Source organism: Protopterus annectens, chromosome 11.part0 (assembly GCF_019279795.1).
Source record: "Protopterus annectens isolate FY-2018-M chromosome 11.part0, PAN1.0, whole genome shotgun sequence".
NCBI classification, from domain to species: domain Eukaryota; kingdom Metazoa; phylum Chordata; order Ceratodontiformes; family Protopteridae; genus Protopterus; species Protopterus annectens.
In genome coordinates, this window is record NC_056745.1 from 1,265,604,489 (window position 1) to 1,265,621,436 (window position 16,948).

A 16,948-nucleotide genomic window follows, 5' to 3' on the forward strand; every position below is an offset into this window, starting at 1 on the left:
GAAAAATTGCCAATGACTCCAAAGATAACCACAAAGCATTCTTTAGCTATGTCAAGAACCTAAATGGAAACTCTCAGATTTGCTCTGAGTTAGTGCAGAATGGCACAAAATATACTGAACCGACTGATATTGCCAACATTCTGGCAGACAGGTTTAGTGCAAACTTCACCCCCCTCTCACCCCCTAAAGGGCCCATAACCATACCAGAAGAATGTAGTGCCCCAGCAATCATTGATACACAGGTTAAAACAGCCCTATTCAAAGCCAAAAATACAGCTTCAATGGAACCAGACGGTGTCCCAGGCTGTGTCTTACACGAGCTCCAAAATGAACTAACTCCTCACCTAGACACACTGTTCAAACTCAGCCTCCCTACAGAGTGGCACACAGCAATAGTTATCCTGCTCCACAAAGGTGGAGCCACAACGGACCCCGGGAACTATCTCCCTGTAAGCCTGACTAGCCTGGTCTGCAAGGCTATGGAGTGCATCATCATGGAATTCATTAACACAGACATTGGGAACCTTCAAACATTGGAACCTACCCAGTTTGGCTTTGTTAAGGGCAGATCATGCCTCTTAAACCTGGTGGACTTCTTTGAGACAGTTACCAAGGCTTTAGACGAGGGAAAGGAGGTCTGCACAGCCTACCTAGACCTTGCAAAGGCTTTCGACACCATTCCCCATTCTGGTATTATAGACAAGCTCACCAGCCTGAACATAAACCCCTACGTCACAAGATGGTTTGCCAATTGGCTCACGGATAGAACCCACATGGTGAGAGTTGCAGGCTCTATGTCCGACTCTAAACCAGTTACAATTGGCATCCCCCAGGGCTCAGTCCTGGGACCCCTCCTGTTCAATATATACTTCTGAGAGGTACAGGCAAGCACAGGAGGACCATGGCTGACCAAGTTCGCAGACGACTACAAACTGGGGGCCATAATTGACTCTCCAGCTGATACAGACATCCCCCAGAAGGGTCACTGAGACGGATAGCTGGTGTCAAAATCATGGCCTCAAGCTAAATGCCAAAAAGTGCATAGTCATCCCCTTTGGAAAAAAACAAAGTACCCGTGAACTACCACATACATGGTAGTCCCCTAAATACAGAAAATGTAATAAGGGATATGAGGACCCAAGTAGATAGTAATCTATCATTTGATAATCATATTGCCAAGGTGTTTAGAAAATCCTTCTATGTGGCCCACCTAATTACAAAAGGGTTCACATCTAGAACAAAAGAAGTTATTTTGCCCCTCTACTCATCACTCATCAGACCCATCATAGAGTACAACACCCCATTTGGGATGTACCTTACAAGATACCTGCAACAGCTGGAAAGACCACAGAAGTACCTCACCAAGAGGATTACTGGCCTCAAACATATGCACTATGCAGCCCAACTGAAGAAACTCCAGCTGTACTCGGCTGCATACCACTTACTCAGAGGTGATCTCTGCCTGACATACAAGGCCATGTCCAACCCAAAATTGATGGACATGCTCCACCTAAAAAAAAACAAATCCCCAAGAGCCACAAGCTCTAGGGATCTAAACCTCACCACAATGATAAATAGGATGTGCTGGAAGGATAGATTCCTGTCCCAGAGACTCCCCAATGCTTTGGAACAGGGTTCCAATCTACATTAGGCAGAGCCCCTCATTAACACTCTTCAAGAGAAACCTTGATGAGTGGATGGGAAACAGAACATTTACCCCGGGGATCACTGCAGTGGCTCTGCTGGACAGCAGCACAGGGAACTAATGGCTCTGCTGGACCGAGGCACAGGGAACTAATCTAAGGGGGCAGTGAAAGTCAACACATTCTGGCTAGGCTTATAGATGCCCTTGGGCAGATAACCTAGTACTTACCTATGAACCTATGAACCTATTAGGATAATAAAAGTATCACAGGTCATGATAAGTTCTGGATGCAATCCTTCACTGTTTTTCCTTAGGTATAACTTTTCATGAGCCATTTGTTGATTTCAGAAATGGTAACCAATCAAAAATGAAACTAGTATTAAAACGAAATACGGACTCTGCAGAGGAGTGGAAGTCAAATGAGGATGAGGATAGTTAGTGGGGGAAATAACATGAGAAGCAAAGTGGGCTCCAAAAAAAAAAAACTAAGCCATTAATTTTAGGTATGCAATGATGTGGTTCACCATCAAGGGAACAAGGTTGGTAAAGTTTATGCTTTTCCTAAAAGCTTATTAATATCTTTCCAGAAGTTTCTTGGATTACCACTTAAGACTTCTTGACTTTTAGTTTTTTTTTTGGAAAAGGCTCGTTTTTTTCCTGGTTGTAAGGCATTTGCATTCCATTATAAGTGTATAGTATTGTTTAAAGCCAGCAGTAAGACTAATAGGCTTAGACTGCTCTGCACAAACTGATGAATTTCTTTTAAATCTTGAGATGACTAGGATATGTGGTTTCCTCTGACCATAGTGTTCTAAGTATGTATTTTAGGAGGAGGAAGAGTATTTGTCCTTCAAATGTAGGTGACTAGTCCTCCTTTTCAGGGACAGGTGATTGATTGTTATTGGCCAGTTCTACCAACAAGATTCTTGGTCTTGTTTCACTAAACAATACGTGATAGTTTTATGAGGCTGGTGGAACTTCTTAGTGGGAAAGGTAGACCAAGGCAAACAGTAATCACTGAAAAAAAAGCCAGTTAACTGTGGGGGGTTGAGAATCTTGAGAACCAATTTGTACAAAACAAATTAAGAAGGTTATGATTATCAGTTAAGTGTTTTGGTTGTGTTGGACTTTGTGCAAGCTGGTAAAAACCATCCACATCTAGTGTGGCCCAAGGAAGAAAGCTAAAATGAAGCTTCTAGTGAAGGCTGAAATCTCCAGTTAACAGATAATTCCTGCATATAAAATATTACACAAATCAGACATAAACTCTGCACTAACAGCAGTATCATTAATGCTGGCAAATAAATTAGCCCAACTCAAAATATGAGGACATTCCCAATAAGGTGCTCCCATACTACACAGTTTGGATCCTTGTCTGAAATGTTAGGAAAGCATACAGAATGCATACTACTGATATTTTTGTTAATAAGGAGAAAGACACCCCCACCAATGTTAATTCATAGTCTTTGAGTTTGGGTGTAAGTTAAACATGGTTTGAATAAAGTAGAAAAGATTACTGAATGCAATTAAGCCTTTCATTTCTATGTTAAGTATTGGATAGAGGAGGACAACAGTAGTATGTGATGTAGGTAGAAAGAAGTATATGTAAGACAAGTTGATGATGCATAAAATGTAACCAAGAATATTTAAACAGAAGAGGGACATAGTACAAGAGGAATAAGAACCTAAAAACAGAAGATGGAGGAGGTTTCATTACAAAGCAGCATTATTTAAATGTGGAAAGCCTAGGGGTGAGAAGAATTAGGGTGAACAGTGGTGGAAGAAACACTTTCACCAGCCAAAAGCAAACAGCAACTCAGTAGTAGCTGAGCTGGGACAGAATGAAAAACCAGCTACACAATAAGTTGTTGTTGTTGGGTCTTTCGGCTTTTCCCGGTTAGGGGTCGCCACAGCAGAACTCCGGTCCGCTAATGATTGGCAATAGATTTTTACGTGTCGACTTGCCGGGACTGACGCACAACCTTCAACGAAGGAACGTCCATTCACACATGTCACCACACAGAAGACGCTCTGAGAATCGAATGGGGCAACGTCTTACTGTGAGGCGACAACGCTACTGCAGCACCACCACCGCAGTATACTAACAGTCCTAAAAGCCTGCAGCAAGAGCCAACTAGGTAAGATATGGATAAAAGCAATACACTACCTAAGATAAAATCAAGTACATCACAGCTCATGTTAGGAAGGAAACTCTGTAGGAGGAGCATGCTTATTTATTTATTTAACATTTGCTTACTGGGAAGGTCCGTCTGGGTCAGAATGAACCTATTTTCAGCAGAGGCCAGAGGAGAAAAGCTCCAGATTTCATACACATAAGCACAGTCTTTATACAAACAATCTAAAATTTGCAACAGTTATACATACATACAGAGGTGAGAAATAAGCATGAGACTTTGTAAAGTATTTACAAATTGCTTGAAGTTACAGGTAAGAGGGTATATTAATATGAGGTAGAAGGTAATTGTTCAAGTATCTGATACAGATCTGAGCATAAATGATACAGAGTGAAAGTACAGATGGTTAGAGTAAAGGAGAGTTGCAGTCAGTTGTAGTTGAATGTCAGCACAATAAAGTCTGAATACAGAAAATAGATAAAAAAAACTAGCAACAGTGTTTCCCAAGAAGAGAAAGATGGTAAGAGTCCAAAGGTTCACCCAGACTCTGCTACACTTTGCAGTGAAGGAAAGGTTAGATGTTCTCGCCTGGAGCTGATGTCAGTATGTAGTAGTATGCCATATCCTCAGTCTTGCAGAAGCAGAGTTAAATCTTTGTCTTTATGTCAGAAAAAGTTAATAATTGCATTAAACAGATACCTCATAGGGATTATCACTCTTTCTGTATTCCTTGCTTGGCCAGCACGACGCGGGTCGGGTGTCGCTTTGTGCTAGATTTAATAAGAAGATAAATCTGTGAAGGCTAAACTGGATGAGTCGCCTTGCGGACGCCGGTTTCTACGGAGCCTCCGGTTGAATCTGTGGATCCTGCCGAGGGTTCGCTGAATCCCAATGGGAACCTTTACTTTTGCAGGAGTTGGCCTCTCAGGATTTAGGCCCAGCTGAGGGTGCTTCTCAGGTGTCTGTAGTTCCATCCTTACAGAAGGTTATTGGCCCTGGTCATGGTTCTAGCTCTTCAGCCCCTGTTCAGGACTTGATTACTTTGATCAGGGGTTCTATGCCCCAGAGAAAAGGCCTAGGGTGGAGGCAGATTTAGAGGAATGGATCATTCCTCTGACTACTCTGATTCCTCAGCTGAGGAAATTCAGGATTTCCTTCTTATTCAGACTCGGATGCAGAGGATTCCTGTCCTTCTGCTTCTCCTCCAGAGGATTTTTCTTTACTGAGACTATACATTCCACGAGGAAACATGTTAAGTGGGAAGGCCAGGATTTTTCAGATTCTCGAAGAGGCTTAGGGAATTTTGTTTCTACCACAGCATAGGCCCTTGGCTATTCCTCCTGTCTTAGATGTTGTTCAGGATGTTTTTCTGAATCTTCCCTTAATCCTGATTCTTTGCCTCCTGCCCCTGTTAAGCCGGACAGATATTATAGAGTTCCAGAAGCACATAAATATTTGTACAAAAGTCCTAGAGCTGATCCGCAAACTATTATTCAAGGTCCGAAGGGTATTAGGGCTTCTGTGGTTAAGAATCCAGTTCCTTTGGATAAAGATTCTAGAGCTTTAAATAGGTGGGTGTACACCTCATCTACGTTAGCTATGAGGGTGTTGAATTGCCAATTTCATATGCTGAAGTATCAGAACTTTTTGTTGGGTCAATTGAAATCTAAGGTGGATGCTTTATCTGAGGGTATAGAGTGTAAGGAGCTCCAGGAGTTGGTTCATGCATCAGATCAAGTTGGGAAGCATTCTTTACAGTGTGGTTTCTTCAGGCTACATCCAGGGTGGCTGCTACAGGTTCAGTTAAGACATGCCTAGCTTAAGGATCAAAATTTGTCAGAGCATGTTAAGGCTCGGATTTTGGATGCTCCTCTTCAATCAGAAGTACTTTTTGGTCCTCCTGTGGAATCAGTTTTGAAAAAGATGGAAGATAAGGCTAAGTCTATGCAGGCGGTCAAGGATTTTATGCAGGTGCAGCCCCTAAGTTTAGTAGGAATTGGCCTGCTAGAGGATGGTCTTATCCTTCTTCGGATTATCAGTCTAAGGGCAGGTCTAGACGTGGTAGAGGCAGAGCCCACACTCAGGGTTCTTTCAGACCTAGGACTTGGAGTTCTCCTGCACAGTCTTCTGGTGAGGGCAGGGGTCAGCCAAACAGACCCAATGACCTGTATCTTCCTTTACTGGCAGCTCCTCTAGGAGGAAAGTTGGGACTTTTCAAACAAAACTGGCATTTGGTCACCCAGGACAAATGGGTGTTGGATATAATAAATCACGGGTACAAGTTTTATTTTCACACCTTTCCTCCTTTCAAAGGCATGCCGGATGTGCATCCTCAGCAAAGGATGGAGGCTCAGGAGCAAATTTCTTTACTTTTGCAGATGGGGGCAATTCAGGTGGTCCCTCCATCAGAAGTAGGCCTAGGTTTTTATTCCTGCCTTAAAGAAAGGAAACACTTGGAGGCCAATTCTGGATTTGTCCATTCTCAGTACCTACCTAGACATTCCAAAGTTCAAGATGTTAACATTACAACAACTCCTGCCTATGCTAGGCAAAGATCACTGGATGGTAACCCTGGATCTCAAAGAGGCCTATCTTCACATCCCTATCAGAACCAGCTACAGGAGATTCCTGAGATTCCGGGCCAGTACTTCTCATTATCAGTTCTCTGCATTGCCCTTTGGTTTATCTATTCACAAAAGTTCTGGCTCCTGTGATTGCCTTCCTCAGACAGAGAGGAATACAAATTTATCCTTATCTGGACGATTGCCTGATTCTTGCTCAAAACAAGGACAAGTTACTACAACATCTCCAGTATGTAATGGCAGTTTTAAGGTGCCTAGGGTATTCTGTGAATGAAATAAAGTCCAGTCTAGTGCCCTCTCAGGACATGTGCTTTCTGGGTGTGAGACTGAATACAGCTTCTCAGATGGCATTTCTGACCCCGGACAAACAAAGAACTCTTCATCTGTACTTCCAGCAGTTATCAGTAATGTCCAGGCTGACTGCAAGGACAGTCCTTCAAGCCTTGGGGTTCATGGCATCTTGCATTCTAGTACTTCCCAATACCAAACTGCATATGAGGAAGATACAATGGTATCTCAAAAGTGTGTGGACTCAACACTGCCACGGTTTGGACACTGTCATTCGGATTATACCTTGCATCCAGAAGGAATTCTTGTGGTGGGCTCAGGAATGTCACCTAAACAAGGGACTCTCTGTGATCCGACCAGAGGCGAGTCAGATCCTAACGACGGATGCCTCGGACTTGGCTTGGGGAGCACACTTCAATGGAAAATGGATACAAGACACGTGGCCTCCCAAACTACTACATTTGCTTATCAACATGAAGGAGATGTTAGCAGTCCAATTTGCCTTGATAGCCTTCAAGGACCTACTTCAGCCGGGACAGGTGTTGATTCAAACAGACAACACAACAGTCATGTGGTACATCAACAAGCAGGGGGGAACCCATTCCTACCCTCTTTGCAGACAAGCAATGATTTTGTGGGAGACTGCTCTGAGTTTGCACATCAATCTTCAAGCGGTTTCTGCCAGGAGCACAGAACTCCCTAGCAGATGTATTGAGCAGGCAAATTATGGATCCCGTGGAAACTGGACCCTCAGGTATTCAAACAGTTGTAGATCTGTTCGCTTCTCCACTGAATTTCCAACTGCCAAAATTTTGCACAAAGTTGTCCCACCCAAATGCTTGGAAAGTGGATGCTCTATCTTTCAGTTGGAACAACCTTCATGTTTATGCTTTTCTCCCTCTGCCTCTTCTTCCCAAGGTACTCTTGAAAGCCAGGAGGGACAAGCCTTGCATGATTCTAATAGCACCAGATTGAGCATTAGTATCCTCTGCTGAGGAGTTTAATTCAGGAGCCTCCTTGGCCTTTGCCACAGGTTCCTCATTTGTTGTCCCAGTCAAACAATCATTTTCTCAATGTTGCAGTCCCTGCATCTAACAGCCTGGCGATTCTGTAATGGAGCCGGTGGGGTCTCAGCTTCCTCAACAGGTTTTAGATGTCATTTTAGTACTAGAAAAGTTTATGCTGATAAATGGAAGAGATTTTTCTTTGGAGCACAGCAAAGGGCTTTGATGTTTCAGTGCCTAATTTGAGTTTTGCACTGCAGTATCTTACTGAATTACTGGACAAGGGTTTGTCATTCTCTTCTGTGAAGGTTCATGCTGCAGCCATTTCTGCTCACTATGATTGTGACCCTCCTTTATTTTCTCACCCTTTGTTCAAACAATTTCTTAGAGGGGCAAAGAATATAAGACCCCCACGTAGAGCTCCTACTCCTTCCTGGGATCTCAATTTTGTGTTGGAGAAGCTTGCTTTACCTCCTTTTGAACCTGCCGCTTTGTCTGAATTGAAGTTTTTGTCTTGGAAGACTGCTTTTTTGTTGGCCATTACTTCTGCTAGGAGGGTATCTGAATTGCAGGCACTCATGGCAGTTGAACCCTTTCTGATATTCCATAAGGATAGAGTTTCTTTGCGAACTAACCCTACTTTTATGCCTAAAGTGATTTCTAATGTGGCCTTGAACCAGCCTATTCATTTGCCTACGTTTTATGCTGATCCCCAAAATAAGGGGGAAAAAGTCTTGCATTCTTTGGATATCCACAGACAGTTACGTTATTATTTGAGCAGAACTAAAGAGTTCAGACAGAGTCAACAGTTATTTGTTTCTTTTGCTTTGGGTTCACAAGGGAAGGATGTTTCAAAGCAGACTATTTCTAAGTGGATTGGTCAATGTATTGCTTTTTGTTATTCTCATCATGGGAAGGATGTTCCTGCTGGGATCAGGCCTCATTCTACTAGGGCTACTGCCACATCTACTGCTTTTAGCTACTAAGGATATTTTGGAGGCAGCTACTTGGAGTTCAGTACACACTTTTACTAAGCATTACCATCTCCCTCTTTATTCCAAGTCCAGGGCTGGGTTTGCCACTGCAGTTTTACAGGGCATGTTAGCAGCTCCTAATGCTACTTAGTTTGCCAGCCTCCCTTTTCCTTTGCTTTGGGATTCTACCCACAGGTTATGACTGCAGCAATGTGAGACGAAGAACATAGTACAGTTTACCATAAATGTAGATGTTTGAGGATCTACATCTATAGTTTGTGGTTGGGTGTTACTATTTTGGCTCTGGCCTTCTTTCATTCTTAGGCCTTCTGACATCTGGGGCAAGAAAGACTGAGGATATGGCGTCAGCTCCAGGCGACAATGACAGACGCCAGCCCAGCTCTTCGAGGACAGCGGACTACCCACAGGTTATGACTGCAGCAATGTAGATCCTCGAACATCTACATTTATGGCAGGTACAAAACTGTACTTTTGCTTTTTATTTGTTGTATTACTTTATTGCCTTTTTCTATTTTGAATACTGTGATTTGTTTTATTTACCTTGTGTTTTACTTGTATTCTGCTTTTACCTGCATATTAAAACTTGAAAAGAGACCACAGCTCTGCCTCTTGTAAGTCAGGCAGAAATTAGTACAGGTCAATAGAACAGGTCAGTTAAGGTTAAACATCTGTAAACTGAGGGGGTGGAGCTAGGAACTAAACCTTCTATTTAAGGGGTAAAATAAAAAATTTCAGAGCTTTACTAGAAACGCTCACCCAGACTCTGCTACACTTTGCTGTGAGGGAAAGGTTAGTTTGCTTTTTATTTGTTGTATTACTTTATTGCCTTTTTCTATTTTGAATACTGTGATTTGTTTTATTTACCTTGTGTTTTACTTGCATTCTGCTTTTAACTGCTTATTAAAACTTATTAAAACTTGAAAAGAGATCACAGCTCTGTCTCTTCTGAGTCAGGCAGAAATTGTTTTCTCCTCCCTCCCACCACTGTCTTTCTAGTTGCCTTCCGCTTATGTTAATTTGACCATATATCTCATTTCCTCTCTGTTTTTACTGGCTTGTGTGAGTAAGCACAAAATTATCATTTTGTGGCATCACTCCCCTTCAACTATTTAAATTTGTTTGCCATCCTACTGTATTTCATAGTACCAGAATACAAAAGTGACCACTCCCTTTCAATCTATCTTGCTGTTTTAAAAATAGTGACTCTCCACTAAAACTAACTTTTTAGACAGGTAAAACTTAAGTTACCTACTTTCACATCTAACTCCTCTAGTGCACACTGCAATGTTTAGGATAAACCATTTTTTTTCATCTTACCTTTAAGCATCCCTGTGACTAGCACTTGCTTTAAAACCTGCTGGAAAGCACTATGAAGTCTTAAACTGATACAAGCACTCAACTCTCCTTGTTAATAAGGAGAAATTAATTGTAGGCACCAAATGCACTAAACAGCCTATAATTGCAAAGTACCTTGCTAAGGTAAGGGAAAACAGCTCTTGTAGTTTAGAAAAAAAAAGCACCAAACCAGGCATGTCCAAGGATCAGCTTCCAGTGATTTATCCTGTCCACCTGGTGAATCTGGGCATACTGGGGTAATGCAGCAATTGCCTCATGTACACAGACAATCCTCTCCTCCTACCACCCAACACTACAACCTGTGAGAAATGCACTTGCATAGCCAAATTGGAAGCAAAGCTCTCTCCACCCAAGATTGTGCTAGACAGTCAAGAGGAGAAGGTGAACACCCGCACTACACTTCAAGGAACATATAGCCCTTCTAAACCCAAACCACCAACACCCACACATAGCAACACTAAACCCACATATGTGGAGGCCCTTAACAGCAATCTGCCCAAGCAACAAGGACCTCCAAAGCTGAAATGCAAACAAACACCAATCACAACCAAAGTGTCACATAGCTCACAACACCAGTGTGCCACCCAACAACAGCCCCTAAAGCAAGACAATGTACCCAACACTTTATTCATAGGTGTCGCTATAGTCAGGCAAACTGATGTCCCACTCACCAAGCTGAACAAGGAGAAAATTATAGTCAGCTGCCTGTCGGGTGCCAGGATCCTCCACATAATGCATGCACTCAAGTCACTCCACAACAAGTACAAATATGACTCTGTCATTGTCCATGTTGGAGTGAATGACTTGAGATGTACCTCCCTGGACTACATGAAAAGAGACATGGAAGAGTTCTCAGATCATGTGGCCCAGGCAGGTATAACCCTAGCCCTGAGTAGCATCCTGCCTTCACCCAGAATGATACCACAGTATAAGAACAAAATGACTGACTTCAACAATTGGCTAAGCTTCTGGTGTCATTCAAAGGGGATCCAGTATCTGTCTGCCTGGAACAACATGATCTATAGACCACAATGCTTTGCCAGACATGGTCTGCACCTGTCACCCCTGAGATTCAGGTTACTGGCTAAGGCTCTTGCCACCCCTATAGTGCCTTTTTTAGGCAAAGTTCAAAGGACAAAACCACCACCGTAACAGGTACAAGCATGCAAAATCTGAAGGTAATGCCATTCAATGCTAGAAGTCTAAACCTCAAAATGCACTCTCTCGAGGCACTCCTAAAAATGGAGAACATCGATATCTGTGCAGTAACTGAGACCTGGTTCAAGGCTCCAGAGAGCACCCCTGCAATACCAGGCTACAGCTCTTACCACACTTTTCAGCCACCAAACTAGGACCGAAACACCAAAGGTGGAGGAGTATCCATATTCACCAAGGATATTCACAACACCAGGCTAGTTGCCCAACACAATGCGTCTGAAATTCTCCAGGTGCAACTAACACTAGGTAAGACTTCAATCCAAATTGTAACTTGCTACAGGTCCACCATGCCCCAAGATTCTCACTACACCTTTCTAAACATACTGGAAAATATTAAGATACAACCAAACACCCTAATACTGGGTGATTTCAACTACCCTGCCATTAACTGGGAAAACTACTCATGTACCAACACCTTTACTCAACGGTTCTTGGAATTTATAAATTCCAATGCCCTGGATCAACTAATCCTTAGTCCCACCAGAGGCTCCAATATCCCTGACCTGGTCATTACCAACATGGGAAATCGATGCTCCACACCTATGGTCACCCCCTCGTTAGTCAGGTCTGACCTTAAGCTAATCACCCTTGACATCCACATCCCGCCCCCACCCCTCAGTAAGGAAACCTCCATAAAAAACTTCTCCAAAGCCAACTTCATGCTACTCAAGTCAGAAGAGCAACCTTCATGACACCCATGCAAACGGGAACTGAAAGTCCGACTGCTGAATCCTACACTAAGGCACTGTATGAGCACATCCACTCATGCATGAATCATGCCACCCCCAAGAGAACCAAGATGCTCTCCTCCAAAAAAAAGGAAGCCAATGTGGTGGTCCCTTGCCATAAACAAACTTTACAACAAAAGGAAGAAACTGTTGCAGAAAAGACGAAAATCCCAGGATGCAAAAAACTCCCTTACCAGCCTCAATAAGAAGCTGAGATCCCTCATAAAATCCTCCAAAGCTAGTTACAAAAATAAATTTGCCAAAGATTCCAAAGAGAACCACAAGGCATTCTATAGCTAGGTTAAGAATCTAAATGGCAATGCTCAAATCTGCTCTGAGCTACAACAGAATGGCATTAAATATACTGATCCCAAGGATATTGCCAATATCCTAGCAGATCAATTCAGTGTAAACTTCACACCCCTCTCACCCCCTAAAGGGCCCACCTCAATACCGAAAGATTGCCAAATTCCAGTAATAATGGCCACACAGGTAAAAAACGCATGCTTCAAAGCTAAGAATACAACTTCCATGGGACCAGACGACATCCCAGGCTGTGTACTACATGAACAACAAAATGAACTAGCACCTCACCTAAGTGTCATGTTTAATCATAGCCTCACCTCAGGCTTCATGCCCACTGAGTGGCTCACAGCTACAGTTATCCCACTCCACAAGGGGGGATCCACCTTGGATCCCAGAAACTACTGCCCCATCAGAGCCTGATCTGCAAGGTCATGGAATGTATTATCATGGAACTTATAAACAAAGACATTGGCAACCTTCATACACTGGACCCCATGCAGTTTGGGTTTGTGAAGGGCCGATCTTGTCTCCTGAACCTGATTGACTTCTTCGAATCAGTCTCCAGAGCCATGGACAAGGGTAAGGTGGTCCACACAGCCTATCTGGACCTCACCAAGGCCTTCAACACTATCCCCCACTCTGGAATCATAGATAAACTTACTAAGCTGGGCATTAATCCCTACATCACTCGATGGGTTGCCAACTGGCTTACTGACAGAACACACACTGTAAAAGTAGCTGACTCCAAATCCAGCTCAAGACAAGTGACAAGTAGAGTATCTCAGGGTTCAGTTCTGGGACAGCTCTTTTTTGGCATCTACTTCACTGAAGCACAGGCCAACACTAAGGGAGTCTGGCTAACAAAGTTCACAGATGACTGCAAACTGGGAGCCATTACTGAATCCCCAAATGATGTGGATATTCTACAAAAGGGCCTTACAGAAACAGATGCTTGGTGCCAGAGCCATGGGCTCAAGCTCAATGCCAAGAAATGTATAGTTATCCCCTTTGGGAAAAAACATGTACCTGTGAATTACCACATAGGTGGCAGTATACTAAACACCAAAAGTGTGATAAGAAACTTAGGGACACTGGTGGACAGTGGTCTCACCTTTGATAACCACATCGCCACAACAGTCAGGAAATCCTTCTATGTGGCACATCTCATCACTAAGGGCTTTTCATCCAGAAAAAAGAAGGTCATTGTCCCACTGTACTCATCCCTCATTAGACCCATTATAGAATACAATGCCCCATTTGGTATGTACCTCTCAAAACATCTGCAACAACTGGAAAGGCCACATAAATACCTCACTAAATGAATCACAGGCCTAAAGCACATGTCCAATGCTGACCGTCTAAAAAAACTCCACCTATACTCTGTCACATATCATCTACTCAGAGGCAATCTCTGCTTAACATACAAGGCCATGTCAAACCCAGAGCTTTTGGACATGCTACACTTAAAGAAATCCCAATCCCTCAGAGACACATGCTCCAGGGATCTAAACCTTGTCATCACAATAAACAAAACATCCTGGAGGGATAGGTTCCTGACCCAGAGACTCCCCAGACTCTAGAATGGACTGCCCATACATGTCAAGCAGAGCACCTCTTTGGCCCTCTTCAAAAGGAACCTTGATGACTGGATGGGAGATAGGAAATTCACCCCAGGGATCATGTCTGTCACCCTGCTAGACAGGGGTCCAGGGAAGTAAATACTGTGTAAATAACCAGGGAATTGTTATGGCTAGGCTTGTATAGGCCCTAGGGCCAATAGCCTAGTACCAACCTATGAACATATGACAAAGTGCTATGTAAGGAAGCTGGCCAGATATGGAGACAAATATATGTAAAAGAACAGGAAATAGTAAAAATGAAATGGGGTAAGGGAAATATATACAATGACAACACAAAGGAAAGAAAGGTATCAGGCTGAAACTAAAATGATGTATGCAGTACGCAGAACAGCTGTAACCTAGCAATTGGCACTAGTTTCATACGAAAATATAATCTGGACAATGTTGATCAGGATACTCCCACTAGGCTAGTAGCCTCTTTTCAGAACAGACCCAAAGTTCTACTTATACTACTAGGGGAAAATGTGGCCAGGGAATATGGGAACTTCCCATACTCTTTTCATTGTGATAGGGGAACATTTTTGCTTCTACACTACTTGCTTCTCTTCCTGGTATAGAGGTAGATAGGAGAAGCTGTACAGTAACATAGGGAGAGGAGAGTTATTCTGTTGGTGATAGTAGTGTGGTTCTGTCAGTGAGACAGAAAACTGTTGAAAAGTGAGTGGATAGTACAAATAGTCAGCATTTAGCTGACTTTAAACCTCAGAATGTTGAAGAACGTGTTGTAACTGAAATTGCTTCTGGAGGTTTACCTGATGAAAATCTGTCTGGTTGTTGAACAAAAGTGATCCTGCAAAAGAGTTTGAGATTTTGTGGATGGATATGATGGAAATTTTTTTTCAAAATGGACAATGAGTTAGGCAGAAAGGAAATGAGTTGTGAGTTTGATAGACATAAGGTTAAAGGTGGGATGCAATCTGGAAAAACTGTATGTTGATGCAGTTGGAAGAACAATTTGCTATTTGGATAAGAAAGAAGGAATAATAGATAATTTGTCTGGTATAATTTAGTACTACCTTTGGGTTTGAAACAAAAGATATTAGGTCCTTGATTCATTTGGGGAAATAGACATTTTGTGAATTAACATTTGAAATTGAAGACTTAATGGAAAGATTTTTAACTGTGAAAAAAGAAGGAGTTTTACCCATGTAATGAATTTATATTTTTCAGGCTAAGGACTCAATTAAAAAAAGTGTTCAATTTTGCATTGATGAAATTTTGTTAAAAGATGTTAAAATTGTATTTTCATTTATGTGTTATTCAGTTTCTGATATTGTGAAAGTTAAAGATGACAGGGATATTTGGAATGGGGTATGGTAAGTGGATATTATTTTAAAACATGAAAAAGATGTGATAAAGCAATAACAATGTGTTATATATGTGGATGGTAAAAGAGGAACAGTTAGGTATATGGGAAACTGAAAACGTGTTTTTTTGTGGGGAATTCAATCATCTGATAAATGGTTGCAGAAAAAATATGATGTAATCAATGTGGGGGATAGGTCATATGATGAATATGTATAAAAAGGAATGTAGAATATGTAAAATAAAGGGTGTTTTTGATTTGATAAGCAATATAATGTTGAGCAGGATGATGAGGAAAATATTGTAAGTCTGAAAGTAATGAGAAAGTAGGGGAAAATGTGTTAATGAAATGATTAAGTAATAAAAGATGACTTAGATAAAAATGTTATATTTCAGGATGATGAAGGTAACTATGCTGACACTTTTGAAAATGAAGAAATTGAAAGTGATAAGTCAAATGTTTGTGAACAGCATGTAAAGAATGTTAGGAAAATAAATTTGACAGGTAATACAGAAATGGGAAAAGAAAAGAAAAGAATATTTAAAAATACATCCCCAAAATATTACAAAAAGTAAAGAGCAGTTTCAGATGCATTTCAGTTAATAAAAATAGGGAAAATCTGATTCTGAGGATCAAGGAATAGTTGTATATAAACTCAGAAAAACATTCAATTGAGGAAAGAATAATAATTAAGAAAAAACATTTAAAATACTTCCTTTAAACTTAAAAAGAAGGAATAGTAATTTTAGAGTTCTTTCAGTAAATGTGAATAACATTATTAATACTGTAAGAAGGATAGGGATACTGTAATGGTGTGCTAAATGTGATCTAGATATTATTCTTAAAGAGGATGCAAGATTCTTGACAAGTGAAAAAAAGATTGCAAGCACAAGCAATGTGAGGTGGAAAAATAATATAGAATTTAGGAAGTAGATATTGCTCTGGAGTGGCTGTATTATGTAAAAAAAACCAGTAAAAATATTTGATGTAATGTTGGTAAGGATGGGAAGGTTAACTGTAGTGGATGTGAGGTAGCGAGAATATGTTTATGGAATTATGACACTATAATCATTATATATTTATATAATATAAAAATAGCAAAGAAACAGAGAGATAATCTGTTTCATCAAGTACTGGATTATGTGGTGGATAACATGAAAATTATTATTACAGAGGACTTTGTGATTTAAGGGGAAAATGTAAAAAAGAAAGGGAAAGATGTTAAAAATTTCAAGAAGTGGATAAAATGTGATAAAATAGTGTGGAATAAAATACAACAGCCTTATAGAAGAAGGACATTTGGATCTGAAATTGATTATATTGTACTGTTACAAGGTTTGGGTGTAGCAGATGATAATACAGTAGAGAGTTTTTTCAGATGATTTAGCAATATGGATGGAGAAGAGGGAAGAAATGGAATATACTAAAATAGGAAAGATAGTAAAAAGATTAAATGAGAAAATATGGGATGAATCTGGAGAGTTTGAAGTATTCAGTTATGGAGGGATCTTATAACCATGAAGGACCTTTATAAAAAATGGTCTGAATGGTGGACTGAATTTAAAAAGAAGTATAAAAAGTGTTTTTTTTCCCCAATGGCAGGATGATGTAATAAAAAGAAGAGAAAGTGAAGTATATATTAGAGCCTTTGTAGATGAATACAAGATAGTATTGTGATATGGAGAAGGAAATATATAAAAAAATCAAGAAAACTCAAGACATTTCTGTTTAAACAAATAGTATTT